Genomic DNA, 26,799 nt, shown 5'->3' with positions numbered 1-26,799 from the left:
AGGTTTGTTATTGGGACTTAGGACCCTAGTACTGGAGTAAGGTTTGTATTAGGTTTTGTAATGATGGGGCTTTCTCGGGGTAATAAAGTATTTTTGGGTTACTATAAGTTGGTTGTAAAGTAAAAGTTGAGGAAGTTCTAGTCAGTTGAGTTTTTTTAGGGCTGAGCAGTGATGACTGAGATGTGAGCTATTGGAGGCAAACTTTGCTATTTTGTTATAGTAAACCTCAAGCTTAGATATTTGTAATTTTCTGAGGTTGCTGAGGATAGGGGATGCATACAGGAGTGTGGACAAGAGGTGTGTTTGTGGTATTTTGGCCTTAGTGCTGTTCGTGAGGAATTGTTTGTTTCTATATAGTCCCCCTAATTTTTTGTGAACTTTCTTAACAGTGAGTGAAATGTGAGTGTCAACCCTCATGCTGTGGTCTATCTCAACTACAAGAAGTTTGGTGTGCATGGCAGGAAGGATAGTAGTGTTATTGTTAGATGTGATAGTAAATGTGGGTGTATGAGTGGTGTGGTTTGTTGGTTGGAAGATGAGAAGTTCGGTTTTGTTAGGGTTTAGTATTAGGTGAGCATTAGTGAGCCATTCTTCTGCAGAGAGGAAGGAGGCTTGTGTTTTCACTTGCAGTTCTTGAACAGAAGGTGAGGAACAGATTAGTGTAGATTCATCAGTGTATTGGATGACTGAAGCATGAAGAGATGAAGTGTGGAGTTTGTTAGTAAAGATAGAGAAAAGTAAGGAACTAAGTATAGAGCCTTGGTGAACTCCTATTGTAACTGGTAATAGAGGAGAGAGTTCTTGCTTCCATGTTACTGCTTGCTGTCTATTTGTTAAGTAACTCTGAAACCAGGTAAGGGTATTCACATTCTCTTATTCTGTCAGTGTCTCAAGATGACAGTAGAAATAAGCAAAACATCAATGGAACCAGCAGAAGACCAAGTCTTTTAGTGTAAAAACTCTTTTAATCACTATTCGTCAAACGATTGCATCAGAAAAACAAAGAGCAACCATGAACTCACTATTTAAATACAAAAGTCATTAAGCTAAAACCAATCAAGCATATCTAGCAGTTTACAATTAAAGTGAACCACACCACACATCAAATAAAACTAGACTTATTAATACTAGCATACAAAAATGTATAAATAAAAATGTGAAACACAAGTATTATTTGATATTTATCCTTCTATTTTTTAAAAAACACTTTATATTAACTGTATCGTTCAAACCAGGATGCATATAAGAGGCAAGTCTAAGTTGCCTCTCTGCCTCTTTTTGTTCAGCTGCACACTTAAAATCACCACCCTGATATCTTTATTAACTAATTCCAGCACAGAAAATGTAAATTTCCTCCAATATGTGCACACTACAGAGTCCTTATTTAATGCAGTGTTAGTATTTCTTGTCCTGATAGCATATACATACTCCTAAATATGTTTATGCAAACATCTAGTGGACATTCCCACATAAAACGCTGGACAACCACCACACATAGCAACATAAACGATACCTTCAGTGCTACAGTCTATTCTAGCTGGAACAGTAATGTTATAATCAAGATGATGCAAAAAAATGTTTGGACCCACTTGTATATACCTACATGCCTTACAACCCGTACACTTGAACATTCCAATTCTACCAATGTCCAAGTGACAAAAAACACAGGTCTTAATTTCCAGCATGTCCTTGATATTCTGATTTTTCCTGTATACAAAAGCTGGTACATCACCCACTACTTTAACCATATCACATTATCCACGATGAATTTCCAATTTTCTTGAATTATCATACGAATCTGATAGTTGTCAACGCTCATGTCCAAACAAAACCTAGGTTTGTTTGTGACAACTGGATTAGCAACCGCCCTCTTTGAAAAACCTTTTTTCAAAATTGGGGGAAATTCAGTATCCCTTATGGACATTATTTCACTAGCTGCACTATCCACCATCTCACCAGGGTATCCCCTTTCAAAAAATAATTTCTTTATGAATTCTATTTCTTCCAAAAAGGAAGCATCTTCAACAGTCATACCGGAAGCCCGTATAAATTGACCATGGAGAATATTCCTTTTGATGAATGTAGGATGGCTACTTCTAAAATGTACATAACTATTACAAAAGGTGTTTCTTCTATGGATAATACTAACCACGTTGTTGGAAAACAAATCTCACTTAAGCACTACGTCCAGAAAAGGAACTACCAAACCTGAACCCCCAAGTGTAAATTTAAAAAAGTGGTTACTAGTACTAAGTGCCTCAAGGAAACTTTGCAAGATTTAAACTCTTTTTTTCTAATAATAAAAAAAGAGGACATCCACAAATCTTTTGTAAAAGACGACTTTGTCGTACTAATCAACATATGGGAGAATTTCCAAATCCCACCATCCAAGCACCAAATTTGCATAAGTAACTTTTTCAAAGAGGGTGGTTGCTAATACTGTTGTCACAAGCAAACTTAGGTTTTGTTTGGACATGAGCATTGACAACTATCAGATTCGTAAGATCATTCAAGAAAATTGGAAGGTCATCCTGGGTAATGGTGATATGGTTAAAGTAGTGGGTGATGTACCAGCTTTGGTATACAGGAAAAATCAGAATATCAAGGACATGCTGGAAATTAAGACCTGTGTTTTTTGTCACTTGGACATTAGTAGAATTGGAATGTTCAAGTGTACGGGTTGTAAGGCATGTAGGTATATACAAGTGGGTCCACACATTTGTTTGCATCATCTTGATTATAACATTACTGTTCCAGCTACAATAGACTGTAACACTGAAGGTATCGTTTATGTTGCTATGTGTGGTGGATGTCCAACGTTTTATGCGGGAATGTCCACTAGATGTTTGCGTAAATGTATTTAGGAGCATGTATATGCTATCAGGACAAGAAATACTAGCAATGCATTATATAAGCACTCTGTAGTGTGCACAAATTGGAGGAAGTTTACATTTTCTGTGCTGGAATTAGTTAATAAAGATATTAGGGTGGTGATTTTAAGTGTGTAGCTGAACAAAAAGAGGCAGAGTGGCAACTTACACTTGCCTCTTATATGCAACCTGGTTTGAACGATACTAAAAAAATAGAAGGATAACTATCAAATAATACTTGTGTTTCACATTTTATCTATACATTTTTGTATGCTAGTATTAATAAGTCTAGTTTTATTTGATGTGTGGTGTGGTTCACCTTAATTGTAAACTGCTAGATATGCTTGATTGGTTTTACCTTAATGACTTTTGCATTTAAATAGTGAATTCATGGTTGCTCTTTGTTTTTCTGATGAAGTCGTTTGACTAATAGTGATTAAAAGAATGTTTACACTAAAATACTTGGTCTACTGCTGGTTCCATTGGTGTTTTGCTTATTTGTTTGTTTTGGATTACACCTTTTGCTGTTTGGCTGCTGCTGTTCTTGTTTACTTGTTTGGTTTTCTGCAGTTGCTTATGGCAAGTGCAACAGAAGAGGATGATCTTGATATCACCCTGCATTTTACCCCTTCTCATCGGGAAAATCTGCTGGATGCTTTGGTTACTACGGTGGGTGAGATGCAGAAATCCTTGACTGCATTGGCGGCTAGGATAAAGGAATTAAGCCCTGATGGAAGAGTGTTTGGCACAGAGGCAGGTAACCAGGCTGGTGGAAGGATTGACAACTGAGTTTTCTTTCCTTTTAACAGTAAGTCTGCCTTAGTGGCACAAGATGTTGGTGTTGAGGTTAATAAACTGTTGAGTCTTAGTATGGACCCTTTCTGTGAAAAGTTATTTCAGACAAACTCAGTTACTAGTAGAAACAATGGTTTGGCTGCTTTGGAAATGCTGGAGAGGGGCTTGAAATGATATTGTGCTTTGCACATAGAAAATACGTATTTTGAGCACTGTGTGAAGGTGGGGATTGTCCCTAAGGATCTCCATTTCTTCAAAATGTCTAACAGAGTCATTATAGACAGTCCTTTTTTTTAAAGAAGTTGTCGGCTTCTTTAATAATGCAGGTTTGGAGTTAGTTAAACTGCTTATTAAAAATAACACTAGTTCACTAGAAACTCAGAGAAGATCTGGTCTGCTTAGACAATGATATCCAACAGTTAATAGATGGCTGTTCTGAATTGACAGCCGAATACCAGTAATTGTTGGATAGAGTGGAGAAAATGGAAAAACAAGTAATACAGCACAAGTCCGAGAAGGTTCTAAGAGACTTGGCTGTTTATGATCTTGAGAATGAGTTTCTGGACTTTATTCCAACAGATGCCAACCTTAAAAACAATTTTACTTCAACACAAGGCCAAATTTCAAATGGTAACAACTTTTCCAACAGTGATAATAGGGTTTCCAATGACATTCAAGCTATGGCCCCTTTAAATTCTAATGTGGTTTCTGGTTCAGCACAATGTGGTGATGTCAATTCAGTGACTGCTAAACGGAAGGCGGACATTGTGGTGCATATACCTAATGGAGGTAGTAAGCAAGTTGAAGTGAATACTGGCCAGAACAATGAACGGAATGGAAACAAAGCTACTGTTTTTTCAAACAAGTCTTTTTTACAGTCGTAGAACAAGAGGAACAGGAGCAGGAGCAGAGGCTACCAAATTTGCAGCTGATGAAGGAGCGGGCCGCGGAGGTAGCAGGGAGATTGAACTTTGACTGGTTCATATTTCAGTATTTAATCTTTCTCATTTTGATTTAACTTGTGAGCATGTTAATGTTGTGAAACTACGTTTGAATTTTCAGCCTAGTAGAAGGGCAAATTTGTCCAAAACACTGTTGGAATTGAAGTTTTTTTCAGAGAAACCCAATTTACAGTATATTTTAGATGATTTTATTTTATTTATTTTACATTTGTTTACCGGGCTAGTCCAACTGGATATATGTCCATTTTCAGTGGAGGCCCAGGGAGAAAAGCTCCACTACATACTACTAAACAATGTCAAGATATACATCAATATACAAAAATAGAGAAAAAAAAATGATTAAGTGTGTAGTTGAACAAAAAGAGGCCGAGTAGCATCTTAGACTTGCTTCTTATATGCATCCTGGTTTGAATGATACAGTTAATATAAAGTATTTTTTTAAAAAAATAGAAGGATAAATATCAAATAATACTTGCTTTTCACATTTTTATTTATACATTTTTGTATGCTAGCATTAATAACTCTAGTTTTACTTGATGTGTGGTATGGTTCATTTTTAGTGTAAACTGCTAGATATGCTTGATTGGTTTTAGCTTAATGACTTTTGTATTTAAATAGTGAGTTCATGATTGCTCTTTGTTTTTCTGATGAAGTCGTTTGACGAATAGTGATTAAAAGAGTTTTTACACTAAAAGACTTGGGGCAGGATTCACGAAGCCTCTGTGTAAGAGATACATGGCTTACACGGAGGCTGCAGTTAAACGGTGTGATGTCAGCATGTCATGTATATGCATGAGGGCATGCTGAATCACACCTAAAGCTAACACGGTCCATGTAAGACAGTAGGGGGTGTGTCCGTAGGCCGAGCCCTGCACGCGGACACGCCCCCAGAAGAGTAAAAGTGCCCAAAGCAAACACCCACGACAGAGTCCATGGAAATGTGAATAAACACAACACAACACATGCCCCCACAGACTATGAACATAAAATATATAAATGAACATGTTATATTTTTTTTAAATCGTAAAGATGTTTGCCCGTGAGTGCGCTCGTTTGCGCGGGCGTGCCCATAGCTTAGCCACAGTTAGCAGTCAGTTGTAAAGCATATAAGAACTAAATATGCAAAGGAAGCCAAGAAGCAATAGCGTAGTGGTAGAGATGTCAGCTGAAGAGCAGGCATCCATGGTTTGAGCCCCCACAACATCAATTTTTATTTTTAGTAAAATAAGCACGAAACAAGTCCCTGACAAATATGTACACATATAAAATCATATTTTATGTAAAATGTAATGAAATAGTCCATTTATTTTGAAGAAATGTGAGATAACAAAACAATAAAAAATGTGAGATGTGCCTATAGCTGAGTTTCAGTTTAACAAGGTGAGTGCATCTGCCCGTAGGTGAGCAGTGGTTTAACATGCTGAAACTGTGTGTCCCTAGCTGAGCTGAGCGTAATATGCGTGCTGACAGCCAAATGAGGCATAAACCAGCGTAACCCGTTTGCGCGGAGCTGCACACCGCGCTAACAAGCTAACCGGCGGGCAATGTTGAGCAAGCTGTAACAAAACTGCCTTTACACAGACACACCCCCTAGCCTGTCTAGACAGTCATAAAATATAAAAAGCAGTGGTCAGGTTCGAACCCAGGACACCATGCACTATAGTCAAGGTACTGAACCACTAAGCCACAACAGCTGTACTTAGAAATGCAGTAATAGCAAATATATAGGAATGAATAGAAAGTGGAGCATGACAAAGCAGGTTTTGTGAAGTTGATACAATTCCAAAATGACCAATCACAGATAAGTGCGGGAAAAACGGCATATATAAGCCCCATAGATGGGAATACACAGCATAAACGATTGTAGAACTGACTTTGCAGCTAGAATGTCAGGAGTAGGTGAGGGTAGTTGCTTTTGAGCACAGAGGTGGGGCGTTGAGGAGTCCAGATACATGGTCTGGCTCCTAGTCCACAATCATGAGGCCCAACTCATGCAGGGCCAGGTCCTGTGGGGAGCATATAGGGCTGAGGCGTGGGACCGGTTGGCTCATGATCTCACCAGTGCCACAGGGATTCCAAGGACTGGTGAGCAGGTCCATCACCACCATGTGGACCTGAAGAGATGCAAGCAGGACCAATTGAACCTTTGGATCCAGGAGGCCCGGAAAATGCCCAATGCCCCACTACTGAGTAAGTTACATTTAATTATGTATGTAAGAAATTAAATTAGCTGATATTATGGAGATGGGTATTCCAATATTACTTCATTTATGTTACAGCTGCAGGTGTCCGTTCTGTGAACCGCAGAGCCTATGGCGATAGGCTGGTGCAGTTGCGCCACCAGGCAGGTCAGTAATCCACTCCCAGTAACTGTAAAGAAATATGAAAGTATGACAGTTAGCAAAAGAGTGCAGTATAGTCACTAAGTAATAAAATGTGCAAGTAACAGTGTAAAAGTGTTTACAAGTATTGCTTGATTACAAAAGTGTGTTGCAGTCTGTAATCCAAACAGAAAAATGAAAATGTCTGAAATAAAGTCTGAAATAAAGATGCCCCACCTGTAATATAATAGTACACAACCTGCAGCAGGCTGAAAAGTACAGCTGCAGAAGATGAGCAAATCACATGTGTGAAATATATCCCTGTAGACCCCACTGTTGCACTCATTACAGAAGTGAGACTGCTGGAAAGGATTGTAATAACTACAGGTAAAACATGTCAATAAAGCCTAGAAGTAAGTACCATCCTGAATAGTAAAATGAAAACAAGTGAGAGAGTGTGAGAAAGAGTTATGAATCCACCAATAAAGTAATAATAACCCCTGAATGAAGTATACTGCAGTCAGTACAGAATGAAATAAATGTGACAAGTAGAACCAAACTGCGAAATGTGTTCAAAGTGCTGCTGCAGCTGGAATGTGTATCCCAAAATTTGGATATGTTACTATCAGTCTGCAATATGCAGATAGTATGATTGTCTGAAATATCAAACATCCACAGTTGTCTATAGCTATATAAAGCAAATGTAGCAGGATGATGTAGCTGAACAAAGCCAGATATGAACTTGTATGAATAACAATAAAATGTATATTGATGTAGCAGTAACAGTTCTATCACCAAATTGAAGTAGTTATCATATAGGAAACTGTAGTTAGAACAGTAGTGTGTATATATCTGTAGCTATTAGAAATGTACAGCATATGTATTGGTATTCGAAGGTGTTAATAATATTTTCTTCACCCCACCCTATAACCACATATAATCCATTCCACGTGAAATTGGTATGTGCAATCACAATTAACACCCCTGGACATTTGTCCTGTTGGGTCATAAATATTTGCATGTACGTTGATGCATCTGCCCTGTTCATACATCCAAACCTGATGGCCTGTTGCCATCAATCAACCCTGCATGTTGTTGGACTGTGTATTGCTGTTCAAATTATGCATGTGTTATGCTAGCTGTTCAATGGTGTGAATATCTGGGTGTTTGGTTAATGGGAATACTAATGCATGCTGTTACAACTAATTGTGAATGGTATTGTATGTTACTAACCCAAACTGTCATGACATAATGCAAAGCATAGGACAACAGGGAAGGCGGGTTCCAGCAGACCCACCTCTCCCACCTCAGCTGGCGAGTGCACCTGGCACTAGTGCCCAGTCTGGGCCCTCCTCCGGTGGCCCTGTGCCACCTGTGGGTGGAAGACCTGCAGGGGATGGGGCCCGTCCCCCCTCAGCAAGCGTGGCCGGAGGAGAACCACCACTCACCCTCCGTAGCGTCCGGACTGTGGTGCGTAGGGAGATCCGGGACTCTGTTCTTGGGCCCCTACGCCAGCTTGAGGCACAGGTGGCACAACTTACGGGCATGCCTGTTGCCCGGCCTACACAGCCCCCAGCACAGCCCCATCCTGGGCAGTGAAGGAACAGTGGCAACTGCCCATGGGTGGGGATATCAGTTTCACTGTTACCATCTGTGGGCTCATGGGCTCTGGATATCCAAACAATTGTGTAACCCCCGCCCACATGTGTCATACACCACCCCTGTATGCGTCTTGTTTGTCTTGTCTGTTGACCTACCCAACCTACCTCCCCAGCTATACCAACTTCCTTCACCTGACATACCACTCTCACCTGAAAAAAAAGAAAAAGGGCACTCTGTACCCACAAAAAAATTACGCCCCATACATAGCTGCCCATTCCACACATATGTCTGCTGGACATGGAAACTATCAATTACAATTGGCTGTACAACAAGTATTATTGTTGTCCTGACATCTCTCTCAGGGGTGGAAGGTTTCAAATGTCACACCAAATTACATACATATGCACAGCTGTTGCTGATGAAGAAATGGGCAGCTATGGGCCTTACCTACATCCCTCCTGCAAAACCCGAGCTTGTTTCCCTACTATCTTACCCTCTTTGTGACCCCTTTTTTACCACTTTCCTGTGTCCCCATTTCCATTTCTTTCAAAGAAAATAGCGCGGGTGTGCGCAAGAGTAAGCACGTTTAAGTGGTTGTAAGCAGGTGTGGTGGAGCTGAATGCCAGTGCGCATGCAGGAGCTCCGTGCAAACCAGCGCTAACCCGGTTACAACTGCTTAAAAGTGCCTTAGTCACTCTGATTGACAGGTCCTGTAGTCAGTTCAAAAGAAAAATAAAATCCCACTGTCAGTCCCGAACCCAGGACCTTGGAAACAGTAGTCTGCATGACTTACCACTAAGCCATGACTGTTATACAAGAACATTGTGCTAAAATAAATATATCATGTAATAGTAGGAATGAATGTAAAGGGAATATAGGATGTGTAGTACACAAAGCATGTCATATATATTTACTCTCAAATCTAGTGGATATCTATGATAGTAGTTTGTGAACAGAAACAGCCATGCTAGTTGGTAGCTAGTAGGTAATAATGTCACTGTAGCACCTTGCAAGTCACACACATACTCACAGCAGGATAATCACTGCCCATATCCCACAACCTGTTACAGGAACACATCCGGACCAAGTAATAAAATATGTGGAGCAAAGGGCCAAAACCAGGGACACATTACAAATAATGTTACAACAACTTAGACAGTTCAGAGAGTAACAAGTTCTGCATTTTGTGGGATGTTTGGAAGGGTATGAAGTCTGAAACTTAAATGTTTGTCACTATATTCTGACTTGAGCCCAGAGTGATTTGCCAGAAAAAGATGTGCATGAGATATTGACCAAAATATGAGGCAGAAATGTGGACAACCTGCATATATTTGTACACATGAGAGGTCTGACACCACCATATTTGAATAGTTAAGAGCGTAGACATAGCAACAGTGACTGAGTTACAGGGATGCCCACAGACTCCATGTGAAATGTACAAACAGTAGGCAGAAAGGTGTTACAACACATGCAATGGTAGCTATGAAGTCCTGAAAGTATGCACCACTTGCATGGCAGAAAAAGTGTAGTAATACATATGCTCATGCTATCCCACAGTCACAACTGCAGCATACCAGACAATTTAATGGGTGTACCCCACTGATATGTACCATTCCATGAGGCAGATAACAGATGCACCTGAGAGTCTCTGGGTCCTGCTCAGCAGCATACTCAAATACCCTAATAGATGTCAAGGCCTACACCATGGCCAGACCACACTGCATGCTGTAACACCCTAGCAGATATAGCAAGCATTCCAAGGTGTGAATGTAAATGGAAAATAGGAAAGCCACAGCAGCACACTACAGTCAGGACACCTAGCAGGCATACAAGTAGTGACTGTAAAGGGCAAATATTGAAGCCATAGCAACAAAGTGCAAGAGTCACTGCTATACACCAGTTACACCACATGTCCCACAGGAAAGCACACACACACATACATTAACAGTAGTAGTAGTCGTAGGTGTCAGTGTACATACACAGTTAGTACAGGAAACTGGAGAAATGAATGGAGAAATGTTAATCTGCAACACAGCTGGAAATATGAGAGAGATACCAGCCTTTACACTCACAGAACATTGTCCACAGCATACCAGCATGGTCCCTGCCCTTAAAATCTGAAAGGGCTACGCCTATCTCACATACCTTTTTATAACACTGTTCTGAAATCACAGTGAGAACTGCAATCAGTACACAACTGGCTGCATGCAATTAGCAAATGCTGGCTAACAATTGGTGCAGAGGCCATCACATGGACATATGCAGATACCTACAAAAGCATGCTGTACTCCCAGTCCACACATGCAATACTTTCATTGCACCCTGAAGAGGAAGTGAGAAACAGAGAGAGACAGAGACAGAGACAGAGAAAAACAAAATTAAACATACACAAACAAAACTGGTCAGCAACAGCCACCTGAAAGCTGACAACTGGCAAGTGGAGCAGCAGGACACAAAACCAGATGGCAACACAAGCAGCTGTGACAAACACAGGTAATGTAAAGTAATACTATAAAGGTCTACATACTGTGAACCCTCCATATGTGTCATTGGTCTGTATCCATATGTATATGAAGATGTGCAAAGGGCAGGGGACATACAGCAACTATCAGTGAAGGCTGTACATACATTTGTATGTGGGAGCATCTATGTGCACATATCAATGTAGGTTGAATGTAGGTTGTAGTGCAATGTACAAAGTAGGTTTCACAGTTATGTATGTTTAGCAGTATGTTAGTGTGTGTATACAGTATGGTAAACAAACATGTTGATATACCTATCTATTATATGGATATGTATGTATGTCAAAATATGTATGTATGTGTATATATATATATATATATATATATATATATATATATATATATATATATAATATGCATATATGTATACATACATAGAGAGAGATGTAGGAATACATAGACAGATGTAGATAGATAGAATATGTACAAACATATATATGTAATACACACATACAGATATAGATATATGTAGATACATATACATAGACAGACAGATCTGACTATCTACAGGTATGACTGTATATGACGACCTCAACACCCCTGTCCCACCCTCTGTCACTCTCACCCCTCTCTCACACCCCTCTCCATATCTATAGCAATATATGTACATCAATATATATATATGTGTATATGTATACAGACATATATATATATATATATATATATATATATATATATATATATATATATATATATATATATATATATATATATATATATATAGAGAGAGAGAGAGAGAGATGTATATATATTCTGAGTGAGGCACATGTGTACAGATGTATTGCAACAGGTGCCTGGTGACAAAGGCATGGAGTGAACACCAGTGTCAAAACTGGAATACCATACCCCATTTCAAATCACCTACACCAGTAACCACCAGATATGTGATTGGCTGCCCACCACTGCATGTGTCAGGGGTGAACAGGGTCATAAATGTGTACAATAGTCCCCAATGATATTCACAGTGGCACACTATTCCTGGAATACCTGCACATGGTATGTGTCAGCAGACATGGTGTGTCAGCTATGGACATGTAGGTCAGTGTACCCTCCACACCACATAATGGCTGCCATGGTATGTACCTCACATGACAGCTACAGATATGGAGAAGGACACAGTGACATGTACAACACTGTGACAATGCACTCAAACACATTACCAATGCACAGTGACTGACAACACCACAGAGTACACACATACTACCCACATAGAGGTTACCACTCCTGGATTTACATACTTAAGTCACACCCATGACAGATGTCCAACAACTATAGTAACACCTCACACCATCCACAACCTAAATGACTGCTGTGTGTCGTCCGTGCCACTGCAATAGAGAGCACATGTGGAGGTAAAGGTTCCTACCCACAGATAAGACATACCCTGCAATAAACCACACAGTGTTAAGAAGTAAGACTCCCCATGAGTACATGTCACACATACCCCTGCTGAATGTTAGTCAGATAGGTAATATGCCATATGAGTCACCCTGTGTAACTGTTTGACAGCAGCAGGTACTATCACACCACATGTGTCACAATGGTCAGGGTAGCAGAACAGTATGCTTCTGTAGTCCCAGGGGCAATAGCATATTGTATAGTATTGTATTGTAATGTATTGTATTGAGTTGTATTGTATTGGTATGTTGAGGTGCCTCCTTCGTGGAGTGGAACCACTGCTGCTGTGCGCCAGTGTACAGGTACATATCCTGTAGTCAGGCTAGTATTACATAACACTTCTATATGTGTGTTTAGCTCCTGTCGGAGTTCATGTAGCATGCAACCGGGGATACCATCAGGTCCCATTCATGTTGTGTATTCTGCTTTCCTGAGGGCGGCTCTCACCTGAACATCTGTGATGACAGGGAGGTTATAGTCAGCTGGGATAACTATGCCTTATTTTGGGGGAGAGGGAGGGGTGAAACCTGCACTGAACCTGTCTTCCACAATGTTGTCAATATCTGTGGTTTCAGTGAATTATTTGTTGTTGTGTACAAACTATGAGCATAGTGGAGGGATTCTGACCAGGTTGCTAACATAACTGAAGAAGGCCTTGTGGTTATCTGTAGTGTCCCTCTTGATTTCCCTCTCAAAGTTGCCCATGGATGTTTGTGTGAGGGAAAATAGATCCTTACTAGTGCTGCTCAGACATGCCTTCTGTTTATGGAATTATGCTCTGTCTTGCAGTAGCTTCCATCTTTTGTAATACAATCTGTCTATGGCTGGGGTCCACCAGACAGGATGCTGTCCCTTTGTGGAGAGTGTCTTGGTCATATATGGGATTGCATGATCCATGCATTCTCGGAGATGTCCGTAGAAAGCATTTGTGAAGGGGTCAGCATTGTGGGTTGTGTCTTCCACTGGCCCAGTGGGCTGAAAGGATACCATGTCACTGTTACAAAGTGTAAAGTTTGTATTTGCAATGTTATTCACTATAGTGGTTTGTGCTGGTGGTGGAGGTGGGATATGTATATCCAGGGCAATTAGTTTGTGGTCAGCTCACAGTAGTTGATGATGTAGCCCATATAGTACCTAGATACAAACCCCCAGAGTGAGGAAGTGCTCTGGACCTGAATCAGTGTTCTGACTGCTGGGGTTTGGTAGTATGTCATATGGAGTGTGCCATTTACTGTTGCACAGTTGCTGGCTGAGCACTGATACCTGGCCATTTACATGTGTATCCACCAATAGACAGACAGATGCTATATATGTGAGAGATGTCGTATCATAACAGTTGAGTAGCATGTGTAGTATGTGTGCCAAATTCTGCTGACATATATTGCTGATATCAGGTTATTTCCTTTTTCAGGAACATGGCTCACCCGTGAAATTCAGCTTACTCCACAGCTGAGGATGAGGAGATACACCAGAGCCTGGTGCGGGATTATGCAATACTCATTTCCCGCACCAGCCAGAATCAGCAGGAGAGGGCTGCACTGTGGCAAGACCTGGTCCGTCGGGTAAATGACATAGACCCACATAATAGGACATATGAGCAGGTACGACATCACTGCAGTGATTTAATCATAAATGTCCATCAGCGTGCATCGGATATGCACAGGCAACAGGTCGCCACAGGTGGTGGGGTGGCTACACATCCCCCACTCACCAGACTGGAGTGACTACTCATGAGTGTAATGGCTCCAGTCTGCCAACAACAACATCAGCAGACATGCATTATGATGGAGGCTGGAGCCACGCAGCAGCAACACTATGAGCGTGCAGGTAATATGCCATATGTATAGTTGACTGTTGTGTACACTGGTAGTTAATGTATGTGTGAGGTGTGTCCTTGGTTTGCAGCTGTCATCATAGTATTTAATGTGCAAGTGTGATATCCTCAATATCAGCAGTTGACCTGTGAAAGGCAACTGTTGTACTACTGACCTGTATCATACTCAGTAACAATGGCGCAGTTGTGCCCACTGACATTAGTTTCCTCACTTCTGCAGGTCCCTCTGGTGTAACAGCAATGCAGCCTATCCATGCTGGTGAGTGTGTATTAACAATACCTTTAATAGTCTTGATAGTAATAGTAATATTAGGCTCACTTAGTAGTGCTCTGTGTATGCATGCAGGTGTGTCTGTGTCTGTGTGTTGATATCTCGCATACTGAGTAGTGTACAACTGTGTGCAACTGTGTGCAACTGTGTGCATGTGCATGTGCACGTGCATGTGTGCATGTGCATGTGTGCATGTGCATATGTGTGCATGTGCATGTGTGCATGTGCATGTGTGCATGTGTGCATGTCTGCATGTGTGCACATGTGCATGTGTGCATGTGCACCTGTGCATGTGTGCATGTGTGCATGTGTGCACATGCGCATGCGTGCATGTGTGCACCTGTGCATGTGTGCATGTGCACATGTGTGCATGTGTGCACCTGTGCATGTGTGCATGTGTGCACCTGTGCATGTGTGCATCTGTGTGCATGTGTGCACCTGTGCATGTGTGCATGTGTGCACCTGTGCATGTGTGCATGTGTGCATGTGTGCATGTGTGCACCTGTGCATGTGTGCATGTGTGCACCTGTGCATGTGTGCATGTGTGCACCTGTGCATGTGTGCATGTGTGCACATGTGCATGTCTGGACCTGTGCATGTGTGGATGTGTGCATCACTGGTAATACTGTGTAGACATTGTAAACTGTGTTTCCTGTTTCCCTTCCACAGGTTCTGGTGCTGCTCTGGTGTCATGCAGCAGGGAACCTGAATCAGGTACCATGGGTACTGATAATGATGACATCTGTGTAATGGCACAGGAAGGTATGCCAGGGTCCATCACTGGTCAGCCGATTGACAGTACACAGCTGTCAACCCCATCAATGCGCACAGTTATCCTGCCAATAAACCCTTTGTCACCAATGTCCCTAGGTGATGGACAGCATACAGTGGGCATTGACCAGGGTAATGTGGTATCTGTGGCACATGCCTCCCCACACAGCAGCCATGGGCATGGCCCTGAGATGGTACCACACAGACAGATGTCCAGGGGTTTTCGTGGGAGCATCCGTGGGTGTACTGCCCCTGTCAGACATGCCCACAGAGGTCTTACAACCTCAGCTATGTTTCGGGCTGTCATGCAGGCACAGTCACGTATGGAACGGTACACCAGACAGGGTCTGAGGGAGCTGACAGCATGTCGCACAGCCATGACTGACAGTATGCGTGACATTGCGGCTGCCATCCGTAATTTCACTGATGTCATAGACAGACGTTGTGGGGACATATTAGACTGGTTCCACAACTACATGTCCATGAGCGAGGGCGATGGTGGATGGTTGAGGCATCAACGTGGGCGTATGCCAGCAACAGCAGCAGCTGGCAGTCGCCGCGGATGACAACAGGGCCGCAGCCGCCCCCATAGTGCCAGCAGCAGCCCCAGTAATGCTGGGTCTGTGCTGTCATCAGACCACCCCAGGAGACCACGTGCACATGGCTCTGGCCAGGCCTGACAGGGATCTGTGTCCAGTCAATGAACACCTGCTTCTGATGACAGTACCCAGTCTGGGTTGGTACTGGATATGGTCCGTAGCACCCCTGCAAGGCACAGGTACCGTGTCCGTGGCCAGAGACACTGATCTATATGACCTGGCAGGTACAGTCTGTGGCTGTCCACAAACACCAGTATATGGCAGCCATGAGGTGGAACTGTGTGCATCCATACACACATGCGAATTGACAACACCTAGGGCTACCGCATACATGCACACACTGCATCAACATTGCCCCACCTTGTACTGCTGTACCTCACCAACATACATACACATTCATGTCAATTGGGGGTATCGGTGGCTGACTCAGGCATACCAAGTTCACACCCTGTGCATATGATGAAACTGTGCCACCTCCTGCAATCTGTAACATCAGTGCAGGTACAGGTTAACATATTGCTGATGCACAGGGTGACTATATAGATGTGTAGTAATAGTATCATGTTGTTAACAGTACTGTGTGCTGAAATAATTGTGGGTATATCACAGCATGCCTGATGCAATAAGGGTATGATTGTCATGTACTGTTGTCTACACCCATGGTAAGTACCATAGTGTATCATCTGCACATGTTGGCATATTGGTAGTAAGGATGTCAACAGAAGGCTACATACATAGGTAGCACAGGGGATAAGGTAATGAAAGTATTAATACGCAATGATGGACATGTAAACTGCAAGTGGCATGTTGCCCACACTGGACTCTGCAATGCAGATGTTTGAGGATGTTGATATGTGTGCAGTACTACACGACTGGTACAGGACACACAGGCACACCCTAGCATTGCAAGCTCACATCTCATACCATGCTAGACAGCCCCAACACACAAAACTAACTGTCTCAGGAGGGAGAGTCCCCATACATGTCAGGGATACTGTGGTGGCAGGCAGGTAGCATACATCCTACTAAGTATGGAACCACTGAGTGAAGGCTCAGTGTCTGTTATTTGACATGTGTATTACTGCAGGTATGAGCACATGGGTTTCCATCCAGTTATTGTACAGCCTGACGGTACATGGTCTGTACACTTGTGTGTGCTGAGACTGGACCCTAGCCATCTGAGCTGTGTATTTCCATGTACATGTGCATAGTGCCTGCATATTTGCAGTGTTACCTACTGGAAGTGGTACAGCTTGTTTGTTGTACAATGGACTACATGCAGCCCTGCTTACTGTAGCTTTGTTTGCATGCATGTTTGCTTGCAATTACCCTGGAATACTGATCCCACCTGCAATGCATAGTTACAGAGCTTCTGTGGACTCCTAGTGACATCTGCATAGCTTACTATATGTATGTCCATGTCTCACTTGACAGAACATCACTGTTTGTCCTGTTCACATGTACGTTGCCTGTGACACATTGCATATGACTTACCTGGCATTTGTCCACGTGAGCAGTCATATATGCCACTGCTAACTAATCACAGGCACTACACCCTCACATACTCATCTTCTGTTGAACCACCTGCTTCGCTAGGGACGGCTTGCACCTGTCACCCTGGGCTTTCGGATATTGACAAAGGCTCTTGCTACCCCCATAGTGCCTTTGTTAGGCAAGGCTCAAATGACAAACCCACCTTCATAGGTATCACAAGGGATAAGAAACTAAGAGTAATGCTACTCAATGCCAGAAGTCTAAACCTCAAGATGCATGCACTCAATACTCTCCTTAGCATGGAGAACATTGATATCTGTGCAGTAACAGATACCTGGTTCAGGGCTACTGAGAGCACCCCAGCACTACCAGGTTATACCTCATACCATGCTTTTCAGCCCCAAAACTTGGACCGAACCACAAAAGGTAGGGGAGTATTGATATTCATCAAAGATACCCACACCTCCAGGTTGGTGGCAAAGCACCAAGCATCAGAGACTATCCATGTGCAACTAACAATGGGTAAAACTGCCTTCCAGGTTATAGCCTGCTACAGACCACCCTCCCAAACCCAAGAACCGCACTCGGCCTTCCTGAGAACAGTGGAAAATATGAAGGTCTCTCCAAACACCATTATATTGGGCGACTTCAACTACCCAAACATAGACTGGGAGCATGACTCTAGCTTCAACACCCTAGCCCAAAGATTCCTAGAATATATGAACTCAAATGCTATGGAACAACTTGTTACCACTCCCACAAGAAAGGAAAACATACTGGACCTGATCATCACCAACATGGGGACTCTATACTCCAGACCAGAAGTGTATCCCTCAATGGTAAGATCAGACCATAAACTAATCTCACTGGATATTCACATCCCGACCCCACCCCCTGCCCAGAAAACCACAGTGAACAACTTCTCTAAAGCAAATTCACACTCCTCAAACCTGAGGTGGAAACCTTCAAAGCCCCCGGGCCTGTGGAAAATACGGACCAGACTGCAGATTCCTCTATAAACGCATTCTATGGACACCTTCAGGAATGCATGGATCATGCGATCCCTTATAAAAATAAGACCCAATCCTCCAAAGGCAGATGTCCTTTCTGGTGGACCCCAGCCATAAACAAATTATACAATAGAAGGAGGAAGCTACTAAATGATACAGCAAATTCCCAAAAAGGGAAGGCATCACTGATCAGTATTAGCAAAAAACTAAGGGCACTCATAAGATTGTCTAAGGCCAGCTTCGAGAGAAAATTGCACAGGACACTAAGGATAATCACAAGGCTTTCTTTAGTTATGTTAGGAACCTGGGTGGTAATTCCCAGATATGCTCAGAGGTAGTCCAAAATGTCAATAGAAACACCAAACCCACAGACATTGCCAACATCCTAGCTGACAGGTTCAGCGCAAACTTCTCCCCCCACTCCACACCGAAAGGGCAAATATTTATCCCAGCAGAGTGCTGTCCCCCTGACATCTCAGATGCTCAGGTAAGATCCGCCCTCTCCAAAGCAATAAACACTGTATCAATGGGACCAGACAGTGTCCCGGGCTGTGTCCTACATGAACTCCAAGAAGAGTTACACCCAAACATAAAACTACTGTTCAATCCCAGCCTTACTACAGGATATGTGGCCAAAGAGTGGCGTACAGCAACAGTGGTCCCTCTACAGAAAGGTGGTGCCTCAACGGATCCTGGACACTATCACCCCATAAGCCTGACTAGCTTGGTCTGCAAAGCTATGGAAAGGATCATCATGGACCTCATAAATAAAGATATTGGGGACCTACAGACACTGGATCATACCCAGTTTGGCTTTGTTAAGGGCAGATCCTGCCTCTCAAACCTGGTTGATTTCTTTGAAACAGTCACCAAGGCCATTGACGAGGGGAAGGTGGTCCACACAGCCTACCTGGACCTCGCAAAAGCCTTTGATACAATACCCCACTCGGGCATTCTAGAGAAGCTCACCAGCTTAAATATAAACCCATATGTCACTAGATGGATTGCACACTGGCTCAAGGACAGAACCCACATGGTTAGAATTGCTGGAGTCATGCCAGACTCCAAACCAGTTACAAGTGGTGTAACACAAGACTCAGTCCTGGGACCTCTCTTGTTTGGTATATATTTATTGGAGGTACAGGCCAACATGGAAGGACTGTGGCTGATCAAATTCGCAGATGACTGCAAACTGGCCGCCATAATCGACTCTCCAGCCAACACAAGCATCCTCCAAAAGGGCCTCATAGAAACAGACAACTTGTGCCAGAGCCATGGCCTCAAACTGAATGCCAAAAAGTGTATAGTCATCCCCTTTGGCAAAAACAAAGTGCCCACAAAGTACCACATAGGTGGTAATCCATTAAGTACAGAAGAAGTAATTAGGGACCTGGGGACCCAAGTTGATAGCAATCTCTCATTTGACAACCACGTGGCCAAAGTGGTTAGAAAAACATTTTATATAGCCCACCTCATCATGAAGGGATTCACATCTAGATCAGGGAGGACATCGTGCCTCTTTACTCATCCCTCATCAGGCCCATAATTGAGTACAATGCCCCTGTTGGGATGTACCTTACCAGACACCTGCAGCAACTGGAAAGACCCCAAAAGTACCTCACCAAGAGGATCAAAGGGCTCAAACAGATGCCATATGCTGACCGGTTAAAGAAACTCCAGCTCTACTCAGTGGCATACCGCCTGTTAAGAGGTGATCTGTGCCTGATGTATAAAGCCATGTCAAACCCGGAATTAATGGGCATGCTGCACCTCAGAATATCCAAATCCCATCAAGCTACAAACTCGAGAGACTTGAACCTCAGCACTGAAATAAATAGGACATGCTGGAGGGACAGATTCATAACCCAGAGGCTCCCTTCACTCTGGAATAAAATCCCATTCCAGGTTAGGCAGAGTCCCTCATTGACTCTCTTCAAGAGGAATCTTGATGAGTGGATGGGACATCATAGGTTTACCCCGGTATCACTTCTGTGCCACTGTTAGACAGAGGCACAGTATACTAACCTCAAAAAAGGGCATAACAAGATAAATTTACAATGGATGGCGACAGCCAAACACATTCTGGCTAGGTTTATAAATGGCCTAGGGCAGATAGCCTAGTATGAACCTATGTACCTTCTTCCCCATTGGCCCTATGTGCTGTTAATCACCATGGCAATCACAATACTATGGTAGCATGTGCAAAGGTCAGTTGTCAGTCACCTCTATGGTACAGTTGTGGAATATGTGGGTCATGTGGCAATGTCACAGCTGCCACATGTACACAGTCAACCCTCTCCCCTACACATGGACATACAACACATGTATGAGATGGAACCACATAGCCAAACTGGGGACTAAGCACTCTGAACCCAGTACTGGCATAACCTGTCAAGTGGCATGAAATACTACAGTGACTACAATACCAGTCTGATGTAGACCTACACTGACAGCAATACAAGCACGTGAACACACTGGGCCATTCATGGAGCCTAAGAATAGCATCCTGCCTGAGCAGCAGACACCTCTGCAGCTGGCACACAGGCATACGTTATGCCAGAAAACATCACGCATAACACATAGCACACAAATCCTGTGTGCCAAACAGTCACAGCCTGTACGGCTAGACAACACACCTGCTACAGTTGTGTTAGGTGCCTTTATTGTCCGGTACAGTGAGGTCATGCTCACCAGGCTGGACAAGGTGAAGGTCACAGTGATATGCCCGTGGGGCACTATGGTCCACCACATAACACAAGCATACAGGTTAGTCAGAGGCATGGACACATATGACTCAGTCATTGTCCATGCCACTATGGCTGACCTGTGATGTACCTCCCTGGACTACATGATAGGGAACATGGAAGGGCTCTCTAAGCATGTGGCACAGGCTGGTATGACCCTGACCTTGGTTGGCATCATACCCTCACCAGGAATGCTGATGTATTACTGAATGCTGATGAATTACTGTAGCTACAACACCCTAGCTGAAAGGTTCCTAGCATGTAGTCACTGCATTGATATGGAACAACTTGTTACCACTCCCACAACAGGTGAAAACATGCAGCACCTGTTCATCAACAACATGTAGACTATATGCCCCAGACCAGATGTGTATCCCTCGCTGCTAGGTTGATACCATCTACATATCACACTGTATATACACATACCACATGCAGCACCCACACAGAAGACCACAGTCATAATGTTATCCAGTGCAAATACCATGTATTCACATGTGGCAGGCGTCAGACATGGTAACTATTGAAGTTCACAGGTACATATGTGTATTTGGCACACACATACATCATCTGTGTCCATTGCCATTACTGGTTTAATTGATGTCATGCATTATTGTGAACAACAACCCACACACATGGGCATTCTGTGTGACAAACACACGTGGCATGTCTGGAATCCAATGCCATAACTAACTGTGCTATGACAGTAGTGAGAGGCAGAGCATGCTATTTGCATTACTGGGAGATTTGCCCTCTTCCACTGTACTTGTAGGGTGCTGACATCATCTCTGTGTAGAGATTGGAATATGCAGCAGCTGGTGTGTTGTACTGGTTGGCAAAAGGGTCAGTTTTCTCACACATGTAATTGCACACACACTACTTCCACCCTCTCCCACACACACTTGCTATTTGCAGGATTCAAACCCCTACTTAACTATGTTATGACACTCAAGATGGATGCATTAGCAGAGCGTGCTATTTGTATTACTGGGAGGTTTTCCTTCTCCTGCTGTACTTATAGGGTGCTGACATCATCAGTGTTTAGAAAGGGGAATGTGCATCCTGTAGTGTGTTCTCCTAGTTGCCAAAAGGGACATTTCTTTCATACAGACTTGCACAAACACTAACCCCCTCCACACATACTGAGCATTTGCAGGATTCAAATCCCTACTTAACTATGTCATGACACTCGAAATGGGCACATTAGTGGAGCATGCTATTCGGATTACTGGGAGGTTTTCCTTCTCCTGCTTTACTTATAGGGTGCTGACATCATCAGTGTTTAGAAAGGGGAATGTGCATCCTGTAGTGTGTTCTCCTAGTTGCCAAAAGAGACATTGTTTTCATACAGACTTGCGCACACACTAACCCCCTCCACACACACTGAGCATTTGCAGGAGTCAAACCCCTACCTAACTATGTTATGACACTCGAGATGGATGCATTAGAAGAGCGCGCTATTCACACTACTGTGAAGTTTCTCTTCTCCTGCTTTACTTATAGGGTGCTGACATCATCAGTGTTTAGAAAGGGGAATGTGCATCCTGTAGTGTGTTTTCCCAGTTGCCAAAAGGGACATTTCCCTCACACAGACTTGCACACACACCAACCCCACTCACCCACACACTGAGCATTTGCAGGATTCAAACCCCTACCTAACTACATTATGACACTTGAGGGAGATGCATTAGCAGAACGCACTATCCGAATTACTGGGCATCTGTTCTGCACCTGCAGTATTTATAGGGTGCTGATATCATTATTTCTACAGAGGTATGTACATCCAGTACTACCTGTCAGGTGGGGGATAGCATATATATGCATTTGCAGCCACCTACGTCAGGGTCAGATATGCACATCGCACTGGCAGGTTATGTTTTATACCATGCTTCATGACCACAGGACCTGTAACACACAACACAACCATCCTGACCACCCCTCCCACATCCAGGACACACACTTTGCTTCCCTGGGAACAGTGCCAAGATATGCAGGTGTTCACATACACCATTCCAGTTGTTAATGTCAGGTACAGGCATATTGTGTGTGGGAACTACTCAGGCCTCTACAACATTACCCTACAGCCACTACAATTTGTGAGTCCATGTGCTATGGCAGAACCACTCACCACAGCCACAAGGGGGAATACATATTGCACCTGACCATCTACAACATGGGTACTCACTGTTCCACACCAGAGGTAGACCACCATTGTTGATATCTGACCATACCCACCTTTCCCTGGCCATCCATATCCCATCCCCACCCCCAGGCAAGGTTGTCACTGCAAACAAACTGTATTTATCAAAAGCAGACTTTACACTTGTGAAGACTGGGGTGGAAGATTTCAAAGGACCCATGCTGGGGGAGTATACAGGCCACTCTGCATAATCCTTGACAATTGCATTCTATGAGCATGTGGAAGGTTTGCATTGATCATGCTATCCCAAATATACCCATGACTGCTCCACAACAAGACACCTGTCAGATGTACACCAGCCATATATGAGCTGTCCAACAGACAGAGTGACCTAATACATTGCAGAGCAGTAGCCCACAGAGGGAGGACATCTCTGAACAGTACCAGCATGACACTTCAATCCCTCATAATCATCACGACACAGTGTTGACAGTGAAATTGTCCAGACAATGCAGATAAGGCTCCCCTCAGTCTGTTATTGATGACCACTTACTGTTAGAGGTCCTCAGCAACCCTCTTCCAGCACACACCAACAACATGGCTGTGGCTTAGCAAATTCAAACCCTGGGATCTCCACTGTGTCCCTGCTTGACAGAGGCACAGCACACTAGCCTCACACGGTGCCTTATGTGACCTGCTTTACAGTGGCACAGTAGCCTACTGTACTGGGGAGGCAGACGCCAAGCACACTCTGGCTAAACTGTCATTCCCTAGGGCAAACAGCCTAGTGTTGACCTCTACACCCATATGTTTAATTGTCAGATGCACATTATTTGTTGCTGATAGACTGTTTGCAGGTGTTTATTGCCATAGCATTCCCTGTTTTTATGAACAACTTGTGTATCTGTGGAAGATGTTTGCATATGGGAGGGATCCACTATATCACGTATGTCTCTGTAGTCATTTAACTGTGTGCACTGGGCAGATTGCTGTAATGTGGTTGGTTCCTGGAATAACACGTACAAATACCAGATATGTGTGGCCAACTGCAAAACTGAGATTTGGCCTAAGTGTGTGAGCATGCCCAATTCAGCCTTCCCATGGCATGTTGTCTGACATATGTCTCATTTATCAGTGTGCAAGCATGCCCAGTGTGAGCTTTCCATATGTTGAACTCTGCAGCCCACCACATTTGTGGATGAGTGTGAACTTCAACAAATATCTCCCGTTTATGGTTGTGTGTCGTGTGTCATGTTGTGTAGTTACTGTCCAACTGCTTTGTGTGTGAACACAACAGGGATTATACTGTGCCTGCAGGGTTTGCATGGGATACTTTGCATACAGTTGTCAACATCCTTTCATACTGACCTAACACTGTAGTACCGTATAGTGTACTGGTTCAGTACTTTCACTGTGGTGGACAGTATCCTGGGTTTTAGTCCTATCACTGCTTTACATTTCCATAGTGAGCACAACAGCCTGGTTAGGGGCCAGTTGTGCACATCTGACCATGTTGCATTATGTTCAGATATGAACTACTTAAACCAGTCTTGTCCAACATCGGTAGTGTATTCCACAACATAGGTGTACATTTGCAAACACTAGCGATGTGCCCTAGGCCATTTCTAATGCTAGTCGGAGAGTGTGTTTGTCCTTCGACACACATTGTAAGTGGAGTTTGCCATGACATATGTCATGGTTAGTATACTGTGCCTCCGTCTACCTGTGACATAACAGTGATACCCAGGGTAAACCTACCATCTCCCATCCACTCATCAAGATTCCTCTTGAGGAGAATCGATGATTGACTGTATGGATAACCTGTACTGGGAGTTTACTCATGAGTGGGGGTAGCTTCTGTGTTATGGATAATGCAGTACAGCTTGTCCTATGTATGTCAGTGCTGGGGTTCAGGTCTCTCATGTGCATAGCTCACTGCCATTCAGATTGTACAAGGTGCAGCATGTTTATTGATTCCAGCTTGGACATGGCTTCATACATCAGGCACAGCTTGCCTCTGGGTGGGCAGTATGGCAGTGTGTGTAGCTGCAGTTTGTTTAATCAGGTAACACATGGCATCTGTTCAAGCTCTTTGATACTCCTGGTGAGGTACTGTTGGGGACTTTACAGTTGATGTAGGTGTCTGCTGAGGTACATCCCACAGGGGCTATTGTAGTCAATTGTAACGCTGATGAAGGATGACTGCAGAGCCACAATGACCTCCCCTTATCTAGATCTGACAACCTTCATGATTAAGTGGGTATATGGTATGCTTCTGTAAACACTACAGCCACATGTTTGTCCAATGCAGGATATCTATCACCTTGTGTCCCCAGGTCTCTCATTACATGTTAAGTACATAATGGGTTAACACCTATGTGGTAATTGGTGGGCACTTACTGTATATCCACGGGGGTTGACTATACACTTTTCTGCAATTAGCTTGCTGACATGGCTATGGCACCAGTTGTCTGTTTATATGTGGCCCTTTTGTGGGATGCTTGTGTCAGCTGGAGGGTCAGATATGGTGGGCAGTTTGTAGTCCTCTGCAAACATGTTCAGACACAGTCCTTCCATGTTGGCCTGTACCTATGGGACATATATACCAAACGAGGGAGGTCCCAGGACCAAGCCTTGTGGGATGCCAGTTATATCTGGTTTGTAGTCTCACATGGCTGCAGCATGTCTGACCATGTCAGTTCTGTCCCTGGTCTGGTTTGCAACCCCTCTACTGACATAGGGGTTTATATTTAAGCTGGTGAGCATATCTATAATGAACACGTAGGGTATTGTATGGAAGCCTTTGCAAGGTCCTGCTATGCTGTGTGGACCACATTGTCCTCATCAATGACCTTAATGACTGTTTCAAATGAGTCAAACATGTTTAGGGGCAGGATCTGCACTTAAGAAAGCCACACTGGGTAGGGTCCGGTGTCAGTAGGTCCCCAATATCTTTATGTCTGCGGTACATGCTGATCCTTTCCATAGCTGTGCAGCCCAAGCTTCTCAGGATTCTGGGGTGGTATTTTTCAGTATCCATTCAGGCAACACCTTTGTTGAGAATGACCACTGTTGTTGTACACTGCTCTTTGCGTACATATCCTGTGGTAAGGCTGACATTGAGCAGTAGTGTGATTTGGCATTCCATTCTTCTTGGAGTCCATGTTGGACTCAGCCTAGGACACCATCTCATACCATTGCTGCTGTGTGTTTTGCTTTGTAGATGCTGGCTGTTATCTCAGCATCTGCAATGTCAGGGGGCCAGCAGTCTGCTGGGATAGATATTTTGCAATCTGGGGGGGGGGGGGGTTTGCACTGCACCTGTCAGGATGTACGTTGGCAATATGTGTGTGTGATTGGTATGTTGTTTGTAATATTTGTGTGATTCGAAGCATATCTGTGAATTCCAAACACTGTTCCTACCATCAGTTGAGGAAGCCTTGGGATTATCCTTAGTGTCCTGTACAAT

Source organism: Protopterus annectens, chromosome 5.part0 (assembly GCF_019279795.1).
Source record: "Protopterus annectens isolate FY-2018-M chromosome 5.part0, PAN1.0, whole genome shotgun sequence".
In the NCBI taxonomy this organism is placed as follows: Eukaryota; Metazoa; Chordata; order Ceratodontiformes; family Protopteridae; genus Protopterus; species Protopterus annectens.
Note: the sequence above shows the minus strand (reverse complement) of the source record.